This window comes from Acromyrmex echinatior, chromosome 6 (assembly GCF_024713525.1).
Source record: "Acromyrmex echinatior isolate Ae372 chromosome 6, ASM2471352v2, whole genome shotgun sequence".
Lineage (NCBI taxonomy): Eukaryota > Metazoa > Arthropoda > Insecta > Hymenoptera > Formicidae > Acromyrmex > Acromyrmex echinatior.
Window position 1 is genome coordinate 12231047 of NC_141857.1, and position 15763 is coordinate 12246809.

The following is a 15763-nucleotide window of genomic DNA, read 5'->3' on the forward strand; positions in this document are numbered from 1 at the left end:
TTATATTACGATTCAAAGTCAAGTTTAATCTTGGAAAATGATTATCAATCCGCTTAATGTTATTAGACTTTTATTACTCGTAGCATTTATAAGTTCAATATATCTAACAGAAATACCAGTAACTGAAGCAGAAATAAAATTAAAAGAAAATATACAAAAATTATTACTGACATTTTTCACCATAATGGGTTGAAAGTAACAAAAGAAATCTATCTCGATTATCAAGAATCTTATAAACTATATAATTCTGAAATAATTGAAGATGATGAAAAGACATGAAGTGAAGATAATTTAAATTCTCGTCTTCAATGTTCAAATAATGACTTCAACAGTTCTTATAAAAGACGAACTATTGAGTATTGGCGGAATTGGGACGTTAATGAATAAAATAAAAACAAGAAATCGTTCGCTAAAGTCAGTGCAAAATAAATTTAGAAGAGTTTCATCTGAAAGTCAATTAAGACAATGGGAAGAACAATTAAATTCAGGTGGAAATAGTATAGAAAAATTATTTTATATCTCCAAATTTATACATGATAAATTTATGTAGGTGTTGAATCAGGATTCATAGTTCATGATATCAATTTACACAAAGGTGGGCTTTATAAGCTCAAGAAGAAATAGGAAATTTAAATCCAATATTTAAAGCATCTAGTTGGCTATCGACATTCAAAAAGTTCCACCGATTTGTGTCGAGAAAAATTTTGAAATTTGTAAGAGAATGTTGTAGAAGAACAATAGAAGATTCTGTTGAGTTGTAAAATACAGCTAATAATTTTCTGAAAACAATGAAACTATTTACCGAACAGTTCGGATCTGAAAATGTTTTTAATTCTGATCAAAATTCCAATTGAAAATTCATTCTGGAAGGTCATTAGTAGTCATTAGTATCTATAATAGGCCGGTTCTAATCCATGAGGCTAGAAGGAGCGCGGAGGTATTCTTAGGCGCGGGGAAGGAGAGAGAAGGCGGGGAAAATCCTGGCACTATCACTATTTACATAAACATAGGATCCCGGTCGATTGACATTACATAAACGTGATGACATTCCGCTTTGCGTTCCGTATTTTTTTTTGTCACCTGCCACCGCCGCCGTCCGCCGCCCACCCCAAAAATGCATCGTTAACAAAGGCTTGCATACACTTACCGCATAAACTTTCCATCTCTCTTCCTCTTACGTTTCGTCATCTTACCCGCCGCGTTGTCGCTCCCGTTGTATCTTCTCGCACGCAAAAATATTTTATCATACGTTTTTTATTTAATGATTTAAATAGAAAGAACGCTTAATACAGTCCTGACCATCTGTCGTAGTACCGTTGAACACGGAGATGCTGGTGGTGCGCGTAATATGATAGTGCTGCGATAATAAGAAAGGAATGAATAATTTACACCCAGATATATAACTTAAATATGCGTTTACTTTTATATATTTATATATATATATATATATATATATATATATTAGGTGTTGGAATTAATTCGTAGCGTTTTACAAGTGATGGGAAGTACTTTCATTAATGTATTTTTTAATGCTCATGTGAAATAAATAACATTCTTTCATTAAAAAATGCTACGAATTAATTCCAACACCTAATATATAAAACGTAATTTCACAATATATAGCTCTTATTATATAATTCTTACAATATTTATAAGCAGGAACTTAATTTAATTTAATTTAATTTACTTAATTTCAAATCGAATTCTAAGCACCTGCTTCCGATTAACAATAAAATGTACATTTTTCATACTGTTTACAATATTATCTAAAGCATAAACTATTAACTCACACTCTATATTTGATTTTTTATTGTAAATTTTGCGCAAACAATCTACAGCATTTATCTACACATTTATCGATGATACAATTTTCACCTAAAAGTGTTACAATATTTTTTTTGTCATTGACAATATATATATTGGCACAGCTCAGAGTATACGTTCTCGACGCAATGTTTGAGTTCGAACATGAAGAGCTGTCAGTTAACAGTTTCATATATAGACATGTTTCGCGCAGTATTATTGTAATTTGACTACATTCACATCACGTATTTTTATGATTTCTATCACTAAATCTTGGACCGATAATGAATGTGCGATTGATTGCACGAACCGTTCAATATCCGCACGTTTTTCGATGAAGACCTGCCACATTTTTCAAGGCAAGATTATGTTGTTACTTTGGTTGTTGCCAATTGCAATTTCCGCAAAAGATACAAGTCCCACGACGATTCCAATATTCAGATATTTGTAAGCTATAGGAGTCAGTATAAACCTTCTTCCCAATATACGAGATATATGACGGGATTTATTACACATGAAGATGCTCTGCAAAAGAAAGTATTATATATATATATATATATATATATATATATATATATATACTTATATATATATATATATATATATATATATATAGAGAGAGAGAGAGAGAGAGAGAGAAAAGGAAAACAGATAAACAAATTGCAGTGAAAAGATATAAAAAAATTTATAAAATAAAAACTTACTGTTTATAAAACTCTTCATCTTGAATAGGAACGTAAAATCTCATGCAATCGTATATGCTTGGAAAGCATTGCAGTAGCGGTCCGTCTGAACGACTGATGCAGCAACATTGCTTTTTCTAAGTTTCATTTCCTCCATCACATTTCTTCAGGAATGCATATGGAATTGTTCAACCAACACAAACGAGAGATCAAAAATGCAAGCGCCGATATACGATAGCTTTGTTAGTGTAATAAAAGATTTTTTTAAGGATATTCGACGTATTAATACGACATATTTCGTGATGACATCATGAACGTAATGATTGAATGAATGTTTTGATACATTGCGACGTTACCAAATTGTATGCATAATGATATAAAATTTAAAGATCGAGATGCATTGCGGCGTTGCCAAATAGTGCATATAATATGATATACTCGTTGTAGCCCTATATTCGTCATAGTATTCGTGTTCTCTTTCCTACTCATCGTGGTCCTATACTTATCATAGTATTCGCGCTTTCTCTTCTTCCCATTATATTCTCTCCCATATTCTCTTTTCTTCTTGCTCACAATTTTATTAAATAAATATGGTATTTATTTTACGATTTTTTAATGATATGACTTAGCAATGATTTTAATTTAGCAACTAATTATAATAATATTTTTAGTAATGTAATGTAATACAAATAGTTGAGCGTTCCTAATTTATCAAACATTATACACTATTATTGAGTTATCGAACACTTCTTGTACTACGTCGTACTACTGAACAGCTATCATATTATTAATTAATTCTAAATAACTATAGAGAAAGAAGATTCTTTTCCACTCGCGATAAGAAGAAACAGGAAGTGCAGGTTTCAAAGTTACGTGACAAGCAGATGATGTCATAGAAGAGAGCGAAAAAAATATTTTAGAATTGTGGAGGAAACCCAGAAAGAAATAGAGATTAGAATTATAATTTCTTATCATTCAATTTTTATTTTAATAATTTGATTAACTTATTTGAGGAAAATTTGCACGCCTTCTTATCATATATAATTCTAAACCGCCGAATAGAGGCAGAGAAAAAGGAAAATAATTTTAAAAATTCAGTAATTTAAGTCATCATATTATACATTTTTTTTTTATAAAACATTAATTTATTTCTTACTTTAAATGTAACGCAGGGTATACAATTTTATCTGAAGCGCACATTACTAATTCACACTCCACGATTGAAGTTTCATTATAAACTTCACGCAATCTTTTAATGCATCACATTTATTGTTAATATAATTTTGGCGTATAGTAGTCACAAATTGTTGATATATATTCTCTCGCACGCGATTTTATTAAAAAGATATGGTATTCATTTTATGACTTTTGTGATGCAATTTTACAATAGAATGATACGAGTACAATTTTAATAATATTTTAACGGTATAAGTCGATCACCGGATGCGCTTTCTTATTAAGTAATTTATTATCACTAAGATATGAAGAAGGAATGATGAAGAGATTAGAGATAAATTTTTTAGAGATTAGAAAGAAATATGTATATTTTTTAATATAGATTTATTTATCTAATTTTTAATGCAGCATGTAAAATATAATTTAAATCACAGATCACTACCCAATGGGGAGAAAATGTTTTTTAAACGTTTATTATTCATTAATTTCACATTTCACAATTCGTTATCGACGAAAATAACATTTATTTAACGTTTATTTAATGTTTTTTAAACGTTTATGTATAATTAATTTTACATTTTAAGATTCATTTCCAAAATAACATTTTTTAAACATTTATTTATCGTTTATTAAATGTTAATTTTACACTAATGTTGCGTTTAAAATAATGTTTCAAAGAAATGTTTTTAAAATGTTTATTTAATGTTAAATAAATGTTTGTTTCACATTAATTTTCCGTTTGACGTAATGTTTTGAAAGAACATTTATTAAATATTATTTATTTAACATTTATTAAATGTTAATTTTACATTAATTTTTTACTTACAATAATGTTATGAAGAAATATTTTTTAAATGTTTATTTAATGTTAATTAAATGTTCATTTTACATCAGTTTATTTATTTGAAATGATATTTGGAAGAAATATATTTTAAACGTTTATTTAATATTTATTAAATGTTTGTTTTACATTAATTTTTTGTTTGAAATAACTGTCTAAAAAACATTTTTTAAACGTTTATTTGACGTTTACGAAATGTTTGTTTTACTTTACTAATTAATTTTTTACTTCAAATAACGATAAAAAAAATGTTTTTCAAATGTTTATTTAACATTAATTAAACATTCATTTTACATCAATTATTCATTTGAAATGATGTTTGGAAAAAATATTTTTGAACGTTTATTTAACATTTATTAAATGTAAATTTTATGCTAATTTTTGTTTAAAATAATGAAAGTAACATTTTTTAAACATTCATTTAACGTTAATTAAATGTTCGTTTTACATTAATGTAGGAAATAAAATGATTCCGATGATGGAATGTTTGTGAGCCAATATTTATGGACAACAGTTCAGGAGAGAATCACAAATCGCACTTCACGCTTCGCCGTGCCACACACGTGTTCCGCCATCTTCCAACTCTACTCTCACTCTTCTAACCTTCCTTTACCTTTTCCTTCTTGCGCAAGCGCGCTGATACTCTAGCGCATAGTTGTCATAGTCGTCATAGTCGAAAACGCGCGAACAAAATAAAAATTTATAAACGAAACGTATACTGTTCCTACATTAATTACTCATTTGAAATAGTATTTTGAAGAAATATTTTTTAAATGCTTATTTAAACGTCGTTTACAAAAACGTTGTTTTTTTACGTCTAATTGTTTATTTAAGATAATGATTTGAAGAAACATGTTCTAAACATTTATTTCATGTTGGACCATTATATCCCAATGGAGAGGAAATGTTTTTTAAATGTTTATTTTTTATTAATTTTACATTTCACGATTCGTTTTCAGGACATTTATTTAATGTTTATTAAATATTTTTTAAACGTTTATTCGTAATAAATTTTACGTTTCATGATTCGTTTTCAAAATGAGATTTTTTTTAACGTTTATTAAATGTTCGTTTTACATTAATTTTTCGTTTGAAGTAATGATTCAAAGGAATATTCTTAAACGTATATTTGACGTTTATTAAATGTTCATTTTACATCAGTCAAGTTTTTGTTTGAAATAATGTTTTGAAGGAATACTTTTTTAAAGGAACACTTTTTTGTTTGAGACTTGTTCTACAATGCGCTCTTTGTTTTCTGTTTCTTGATTTTACCTTTTGTTATTTTCTCCTTTGCAATCATTTTAACGACGATTATATTTCTTGCTACGTATTTCTTGTTTTTTTCAAAGTTCGTTAATCTTTATCTCGACATAAAACAAAAACTAAGAAACAGAAGACAAGATGTAAAAAATAGTAAGAAACAAAAAACATATTGTAGAATAGGCTTTACGTTTATTTATAAATGTTTGTTTTACGTTATTTATTTATTTAAAATATGTTAAAAAAACATTTATTTTATATTTATTTGACGTTTAATATAAAAGTTGAAAAAATTGTATTATTTTCTAAAATTCAATTAAATAAAAAACAGGCCAGAATAAAAAAATAAACACGGAAGAGAAGTTAATCCAACATAATTGCGTTAAGTGTATCATTTATGGACAATAAGAACTGTGACAATTACAAGTGGCGTAACGGATAAGGTATGAAACTCATAACCCTGAGGTCTCAAGTTCAAAATCCGGTAAGTAAAAAATATAATTAAAAAAATTACTATTAATTAATAAAATTGGTTGTCTAAAGTAAAATGTACTATCGATAAAAAATAATAAATTATAAAAGATATTCTGCGTTGTACAATATTTTTTAAAATTTTGTTCAAATAATTTTAACATTTAAAAAATATTTTTTTAACATTAAAAAAATGTTTCCTTTAAATGTTAAAAAAACGTTTTTTTATTAAACAAACATTTTCTTTAAGGGGATGCTGGAGCGAAGGCTGAAGTTAATCAAGGTTGATATTACAGGTTTTCATTTCCAATGTAGAAGATGCTTACGCCCTCTGAGTTAATATGATCATGCAGGAAATTCGGTCGATTAATTATCAATATTTTTATTCCGTTTTCTACATTACCTTAGCAGGGATGAAAATGTGTATTAGGGTCGGTTCCACAAATGTAAGATTTATTTTATTTTGGAAAATTTTCCAATTTTAGAATTGAGAAAAAAATAAATCATAATTGAAGTTAATCTTGTATATATTTGTAGAATCGGGCCTTAGAAATATAGTTGTATTATGTATACACGCAATGTAGGCTGTGTTCCTATATATACCACCAGTACTAAAAGTCTGTAATATACATAAAGTACAGATTTTTAATTAATAGTTATATCATAGTAGCTTTTTTCTTACATCCAATGCCATTTTAGGTTACGATAATATATTATCAATAAATGAATACGACATTGCACATACATAATGTAACTTTTTTTGCTCTGTCTAATAAAAAGAGATAGATACTTATAGTACTTACATTACTAATATGTCGACTTATATATCTAATATAGAAAATTGTATGTATATTATACTATGATAATTCTAACATTGTTGTAACATAAAAAAAACATTATTAGTGAATATAAATTATAATTATATTATAATGTACATATACACAATAATGTATCCAAAATATAATTTTAATATTGCATATATCATTAATTCACTAACATGTTTATATGTCAATAAAATAATATTTTTTGTGTCATTGTGTGTGTACACATACATTATAATACACCTAAAATGTAATTGTAATTCGTATTCATGAATGTCTTTTTATATACAAGAATTAAATTTTATATATCATTATACACATTATATATTATAATATAAAATTTTAATATTGCATAAAAATGGACATAGAGAATATCTGCATGAATATCCATATATACGTATGTATATATATATATATATATATATATATAATATATATATACACACACACGTATATATATATATATATATATATAGTATATATATTAGGTGTTGGAATTAATTCGTAGCGTTTTTTAATGAAAGAATGTTATTTATTTCACATGAGCATTAAAAAATACATTAATGAAAGTACTTCCCATCACTTGTAAAACGCTACGAATTAATTCCAACACCTAATATATATATAGTATATATACGCTTCGTCGCTCGAGTGTGGGTCGTCCTACGAATTCGCGACTTAACCGCATATTGGATTAGACATTCCTTTTCTAATTCGAAAATTACAACGAGTATCTCAAAATGGTATAAGAATTTTTTGTTCCCTTTGATCCATTCTCCATCCCCAATGTGGCTCCGACCCATCTTAAGAGACACCCTGTATATCTTGACTAAAATGATATTGATCATAGGAAAAAATGATACTACGACTGTGTATCAATATTGACTGCGCGTACTGAAAATACGTAACTATAGATTTTCAATATTGACAGTGTACATTGACACATGACCCTAATAGTATTTTTTCTGTCATACAATGTCATTTTAGGTCAGGATGTGACATGTATAGTTATACATAGATATATTACATATATAATATACGTAGCTATACCATTTTTTGCTACGTTTAATAAAAAGATGTAGAAGTTAATCATTAAAATATTAGTGATGTGTATACTTAAATATAATATAATACATATAGGCAATATTATACGATATTGCATATGTATACTATTATATAATATGCGAATATACATACGTTGCAGATAGAAGTTATCAATGCTAAGCTATTTATGCATTCCCTATGTTTAAATATGCAATATTAAAATTGTATTCATATATAATATATATATACCGGGTGTCTCAGAGCACCTGTACCACCCTTTTAAAAGGTAGGGATGTGTTTGTACAAAAAAATGGTTCAGACAAAATTTGCAGGATTTCGGGAGATCTATCTGATGGTGACCTTGAATTTGACCTTGAGGTCGACCTTGGGCATAACTCAAGGTCAAAGTACCGTTTTACAAATGTAAACCCTTATTCATGACATCACAAATGAAAATAGCGGAAAATTTTACGTCCGAATACGTTATCAAGCCTAGGTCAAAATTACTCTTAGAGGTTATGTGGAGGTCAAGTTACTTTTAGAGCACCCGTACCAACCTTCTAAAAGATATGGATGTGTTTGTACAAAAAATAGTTCAAACAATACTAGGTATTTACATAGCTATGATGCATCCATCTGCTGGTGAATTTGAATTCTACCTTTAGATTCATTTGTAGTCATGTACATCGATTTTTAAAGATCCCTAATTATCAAGATCTTGAACAGTCGATGCCGCCTGTGTCAGCGTTACCCAAGATGTACCACGTGGAGGTCACAAGGTCGGACTTACACCTCGTTGGGGTGCTTTTTTAAGGTGGTTCCCCTTGCCGTCACCTTTGTTCGTACGCATGTGTTCAGTCTAGATTTTCGAAGTGTCCTCCACGTGCATGTATGCAGGCTGTTATTCTTCGTTGAAAATCATCCGTCACCCGACGAATTTCGACAAGATCTAGAGACTGGCTTCTCGAATTCTGTTCTTCATGTCTTCTGAAGTCGTAGGTCGTTCGCGGTATACGAGGTCTTTTATTCTTCCCCACAAATAAAAATCCAAAATTGTAAGATCCGGTGATCGTGGTGGCCAGTTATGTGGACCATATTTACCTATCCATTGGCCGCGAAATATGCGGTTCAGTTGTTGACGAGCAATGACAGACGTGTGGGCTGGACATCCATCCTGTTGAAACCACATATTTAGACGTAGTTGAAGTGGATTATCTTCAAATAAACGTGGGAGTTCGTTTTCGAGTAAATCGACATACAGAAAACGGTTTAGATTTTCTTCAAAGAAAAATGGTCCGACGATATGCGTATCAACAATTCCGCACCAAACATTGATTTTCCAGATACGTTGATGATCGATTTCTCGATACCAATGTGGATTCTCTTGCGCCCAATAACGGAGATTATGTGTGTTCACTTCGCCGTCACTTTTGAAGGTGCACTCATCAGAAAACAAGATACTTCTATGGAAAGTAGGTAATTGTTGAGTAATCCAATTACAGAATATCAGTCTTTGTCTATGATCGTCCAATGTCATGGCCTAGTGAAGTGACATTCGATATGGATGAAATGAATTTTTTCGCAAAATTCTACTGATAGTGCTTCAACTTATTCCACTATCTCTTTCTCGTCTTCTTAAAGAATCGGTAGGATTTACAAGAGCAGAAGCAATTATATCAGGTGCCCGTACTGCACGAAGCGGACGATGAATTTGCATTCCTTTATTATAATCCGGTTGGATGATACCTTTTTGAATTATCCGCCGTTGCAAACGACTGAAAACATTGCGCGAATGCGGTGTACGATCGGGATATTCATTTCGCCACATTCTTTCAGCTTCGCGAAAACTTCCAGCCCTACCCAAAACCGACAACATTAACGCAGCTTCTTCGCTTGAGTAAAACATATCTACCTATAAATGAATAATAATCCCCGAATATTGAAGTACCTAAGTACCTATCTACCTAGGTATAAAACGCACCTAAAAAAAAAACCGACAGTTTATAAAACTCTTAAGCGAGCAAAGGGAGAAAAGCAAAACAAACAAGTAAGTTTAGTTCAGTTCAGTTTAGTTGAGTTCAGTTCAGTTTAGTTTAGTTTAGTGTAGTTTAATTCAGTTTAGTCGATTTACTCGAAAACGAACTCCCACGTTTACTTGAAGATATTCCACTTCAACTACGTCTAAATATGTGGTTTCAACAGGATGAATGTCCAGCCCACACGTCTGTCATTGCTCGTCAACAACTGAACCGCATATTTCGCGGCCAATGGATAGGTAAATATGGTCCACATAACTGGTCACCACGATCACCGGATCTTACAATTTTGGATTTTTATTTGTGGGGAAGAATAAAAGACCTCGTATACCGCGAACGACCTACGACTTCAGAAGACATGAAGAACAGAATTCGAGAAGCCAGTCTCTAGATCCTGTCGAAATTCGTCGGGTGACGGATGATTTTCAACGAAGAATAACAGCCTGCATACATGCACGTGGAGGACACTTCGAAAATCTAGACTGAACACATGCGTACGAACAAAGGTGACGGCAAGGGGAACCACCTTAAAAAAGCACCCCAACGAGGTGTAAGTCCGACCTTGTGACCTCCACGTGGTACATCTTGGGTAACGCTGACACAGGCGGCATCGACTGTTCAAGATCTTGATAATTAGGGATCTTTAAAAATCGATGTACATGACTACAAATGAATCTAAAGGTAGAATTCAAATTCACCAGCAGATGGATGCATCATAGCTATGTAAATACCTAGTATTGTTTGAACTATTTTTTGTACAAACACATCCATATCTTTTAGAAGGTTGGTACGGGTGCTCTAAAAGTAACTTGACCTCCACATAACCTCTAAGAGTAATTTTGACCTAGGCTTGATAACGTATTCGGACGTAAAATTTTCCGCTATTTTCATTTGTGATGTCATGAATAAGGGTTTACATTTGTAAAACGGTACTTTGACCTTGAGTTATGCCCAAGGTCGACCTCAAGGTCAAATTCAAGGTCACCATCAGATAGATCTCCCGAAATCCTGCAAATTTTGTCTGAACCATTTTTTTGTACAAACACATCCCTACCTTTTAAAAGGGTGGTACGGGTGCTCTGAGACACCCGGTATATATATATATATATATATATATATATATATATATATAATGCGTATATACGTACACATAAAATGAAGATTTGTCAGAGAATTCGTAATTTGATTATTTTTTTTTAAATGTTATGTCTGATCATCTGCGTTTGACTCTCGTTAGCTTTGATTTATGTTAGTTGTATATATATTCTGATATTGAAAATATAAAAGCATATATTTGTACATTTGACCATAAAAAAACATCTCTTTTTACTAAACGTAGAAAAAAGAGAACTTCACATTTTGTTGTTACACGTAACAAAAAGAGATGAAATAGCAGCTACGCATACATATGCGAATATGAATTAGAAATATATTTTATGTTTTGTAATGTGTGTCATCATAATGTACATAAAATATAATTCTAATATTCACTAATGTGTCTATATTATATCTGCATGAAAAGCTAAATATGAGTAACTTCTATCTCTTTTTATTATGGGCCTTCTACAATAAGCCATTAGTTATCACTGATCAATCACAGTCAATTTTTAGCATCTGACTTCTGATTTATGACTGATTTATGGCTTATTATTGTAAAAGGCCCATTAAATATAATAAAAAGAGATGGAATAGCTACATATGCATGTGCAATGTATTTATGTACTGACAATACATGATACATCCCAAGTTAAAATGGCATTGCGAACAAAGGAAAAAGTGCTATTATACGTACATACATGTATTTCAAATGCATGTTTGCATTCGAAGATATATCTATATCACAGTCAGAGTGTTCATTTAGTAAAAATATATTATTGTAACTTGCTGTTAGTCAACGTATACATTGATCTATAAGTGTGTACATTTACTAAAGCACTTTGAATATGATATACTTCTCATAAATGTACAGTATCGTATAAAAATTATGCATGTAACTATGCCATGTAATGTATGTTGTATATATATATATATATATATAGTACATATATATATATAGTACATATATATATATATATAACATATATATTATGTAGGGTGTCCAAAAAGATCCCGGATTTATGAGATGAACATAAAGGTGACTATAACTAATCGTGAAGGAATGTGACTTGTACTTGTATCGGCATACATAGTATGCCAAAATATAATACATTGACCTATGTCTATGATTTACGTTTTACGACTCAATTATGGCCATCCTTGTACTATAAGGCCCTTACATAACACTTTTGGAAAAAGTTTCAGACAAAAGTTGTAAGATTTTAAAGAAACTATTTACTGATATTCAGTTCTTTTTTCTTCATTAGTTTCTCTGTTTCGTTTGCGTCAAGCAATCAGATTTCGATTTCATCATGACAATGTATTTATTCACATTTCTTTAATTGCAGACGCAAAATTCTACCAATTGGTTCCGCAATCGTATTTCATTAAATTTGATAATCGAAATGCCTCTGCCAGTAAATAAAAATAGTCAGCCCACGATGAACGCTTCTGATATTTGTCTACAATTAGTCAAAACACGATTTATGGCTGTGGCATTTTGTTATAACTAGCCAGTTCACAATTAATGCTTCTGGCAGTAAATTAAAAATAGTCAGCCCACGATGAACGCCTCTGACATTGGATCATAATTAGGCAAAGCATAATTTATTGTTATAATATTTAAACACATCATTTGTATCATGATAAATAAAAGTATAATAATATTTTCACGAATGACATAAAGATGTTAACCTTTCCCATTCTGGCTTTATAGGGTGCCTTCCAACAAGAGATACAGTGTGACACAATACATCATTACAGTCTTGTTCACCAATACAAGGATGAGATAATCACTGTGTTGTACTGAGTGAGTCGCTTGTTAGAAAGCACCCATAACCTTCTCTTACCAAAGGCAGACAGTTTTCTGCTACTATATTTTTTCTATTTTATGGACATAAAACACTATATAAATATATACACACCCACACCCACACACACACACACACACACACACACACACACACACACACACACACACACACACACACACACACACACATATGGGTGTGTGTAGAACACTACTACACTACACTGAATTAAAATTACAGTTGCGCGGCAACGATACTGTGAACGCGGATCATACTGGTTACAGCTGATTGACTCGTATAAGCTGTTGTTTTCTACACATACAGCGTCACGCAAAACGATATATGTATGCATATGTATATATATATATATATATATATATATATATATATGCATACATATAAAAAATTTTAACTTTTTACTCTAAGAAAAAAGATACATAATCAATGTCATGGTCACATTATCTTTTTCTTAGCGACTAATTAAAAAAAGGCATTCACCGTATCTAAATCCACGTTATTATAAAAACTCTCTATTATCTTTGAAATTCTATTATTAATATGTCATTTAAGGCATTCTCCAGATTTATTCTACTATAAAAAAATACAAATATTGTAGATGACCAGATATATGACGCGGTGAAGTAAAATTCTATATTACATTCTGTGGCACAAAAATGTGATCAGTAGCTCTTTGAAACTGAATGTATCATAAAAATAATAAAGTAATATTTTAAAAGTACATTACATTCAGTAAAATGTATTTAATTATTAATATGATGTTCAATCATCATTATTAAGAAAATATTAGGTGCGCAACTAAGTTCTCGCTGTTATTTTGATGGCAGTTCCATCAAAATAACAGCGAGAACTTAGTTGCGCACCTAATATTATGTAGGAAGGAAAATATTTTCATGACAATTTGCTGTGACGCTCTTGAGATGCACGTCTGCGCGTGAGCGGTTCGGCCGTCGAGCGGTTGTGAAGGAAAAGTAGGCAACAATTCAGAAATCGCCCCGAAATGCGCAACTGATTTCGAGCACATTGAAACACGTATATAATTTCTATAACTTTATTGTATAAAAAATATATTTGGAGTAATATGTTTATTAATAATGTTATTTATTTAAAAAAAATTATGAAAAAAGGAAAAAGCAGGATCGAACATAAGATCTTCAATATTTTGATTTTGCACCCGAGACCACGTTGAGTTCTTGCGGATCACCTCGACGAACGCGGTACATACAGCGCACGGAAAGTAGTGTGAAACTATTGTACATCTCATCAATGTTTATGTTTTGAAATCATTTTTGCTATTATTAATGAGAAAGATATAAATTATTAATAATAATAATTTAATAAAAAGAAAATGAAAGAATTTTAAATCACAAACACGGTTGCCAGTCCTCCGTTTTTTTTTGTCAGACTTCGGTTGCTTGGACTAATATTCAATACTCCAACAGACAAGATATTACAACAGACAGAGTCTTACCGAATACCTGCTGTTCATTAATTTATATAAATTTTTTTTTTAATCGTTTTTTGCGTGTATTCTGAATTGTGTATTAAGTTCAATGTAATCACAGAGCCATGGAGATTAAGCGAATTGTAGCACCTGAATAATTTTTGTTACGCGAAGATCGTGACAAGTACATTGCTGCAGGTTATTTAGTGGATGATGTAACGCTGCTTATCGTACAGCGTCGCGAGTTCATCCTCGCGTTTGCCGGGCGTTTATCGCACATCGGACAGAAAGGTAGGAATCTGGAACGATCGCGCTCACGTCGAATTTTTATAATTAATTTTTATAAGATTGCAATTTGAATATGCTGGACCACGATATCTACCGGTTAAGTGGTAATAATCGCGGACCTGTATACCGTCTGGCGCGAACAGTTTCTCGCAGGTGTGCGTCGCGCTTCGGTACGCTTTCCATTATTCTTTCGACAACGTTTCCATGGGCACGTTGGCGGATACAATATTTTTCACGCGATGCGCTAAGTCTTGGAGTTGCGCAAACCACGCTATATAATCTTCATCGCAACGGAAGTGATACGATGATAATATGTCGTCGTATGTGCATTGCACGTAATGACTTATGCTAAATGCTTCATGCCGCTGATATGCGTATGACGCGTCTTCCTAATTGAGTTTCGTCTTGCGTAGAACGCACTCTAAATCGGCGTATATTACAAATGGCACTCGTTCTTTGTTGCAGCGATTGCCGAATTCGAACCACCTATCATTCTCGCTAGGTAGTCGGATCACGCAGTCGTTTAATTTGTCGCAGTCTACAACATGCGTCTGTAATTTTTCGCACGAAGCTGAAGTAATGGAGGCACTTGTAAATAATAAAAAAATCATTTTTCATTATTTCTTTTTACTGTTTTTTTTTAGCTTTTCTTATTATACTTACTGGTCGCAGAAATATTTCTTGGTCTTTTTCCCAATAATCTGTGATCTCATGACGTGACAGGTTCTTAATCCACGCAAAGTGGCTAATGCTGTCGTCGCGTAGATCTTATAGGAGATTGACGTATTTCTCTTTTTTATGCCTGTGAGCCGTAGAGAAAGGATCTGCTTATCTTCGATGCTGTACACGTATTGTTGTTCGATACGTTGTTGAGATTTTCGAATTTTTTAATGTCTTTGAACGTTATCAGAAACTCGATATCCGCGAGATTTAACACTACATTGTAATGCGGATACGACGATTTCTTATTTA

The 15763-nt window shown here is 31.2% G+C and overlaps 1 protein-coding gene and 1 long non-coding RNA gene across 12 annotated transcripts in view; both read left to right on the forward strand.

The window, feature by feature from the left end:
* The window catches only part of LOC105148554 (glucose dehydrogenase [FAD, quinone]), a 151801-nt gene that overhangs the window by 82194 nt on the left and 53844 nt on the right, over positions 1 to 15763 (forward strand). The gene's annotated exons all lie outside the window — the stretch shown is intronic.
* On the forward strand, positions 6109 to 14192 carry LOC147909460 (uncharacterized). Of its 2 annotated transcripts, none has more exons than XR_015545278.1 (2): positions 6109 to 6247; positions 12580 to 14192. It is a non-coding gene; the product is annotated as an uncharacterized LOC147909460 (long non-coding RNA). The 2 variants fall into 2 exon arrangements; XR_015545279.1 differs by lacking the exon at positions 6109 to 6247 and adding an exon at positions 12276 to 12445 and having other exon boundaries at positions 12580 to 12659.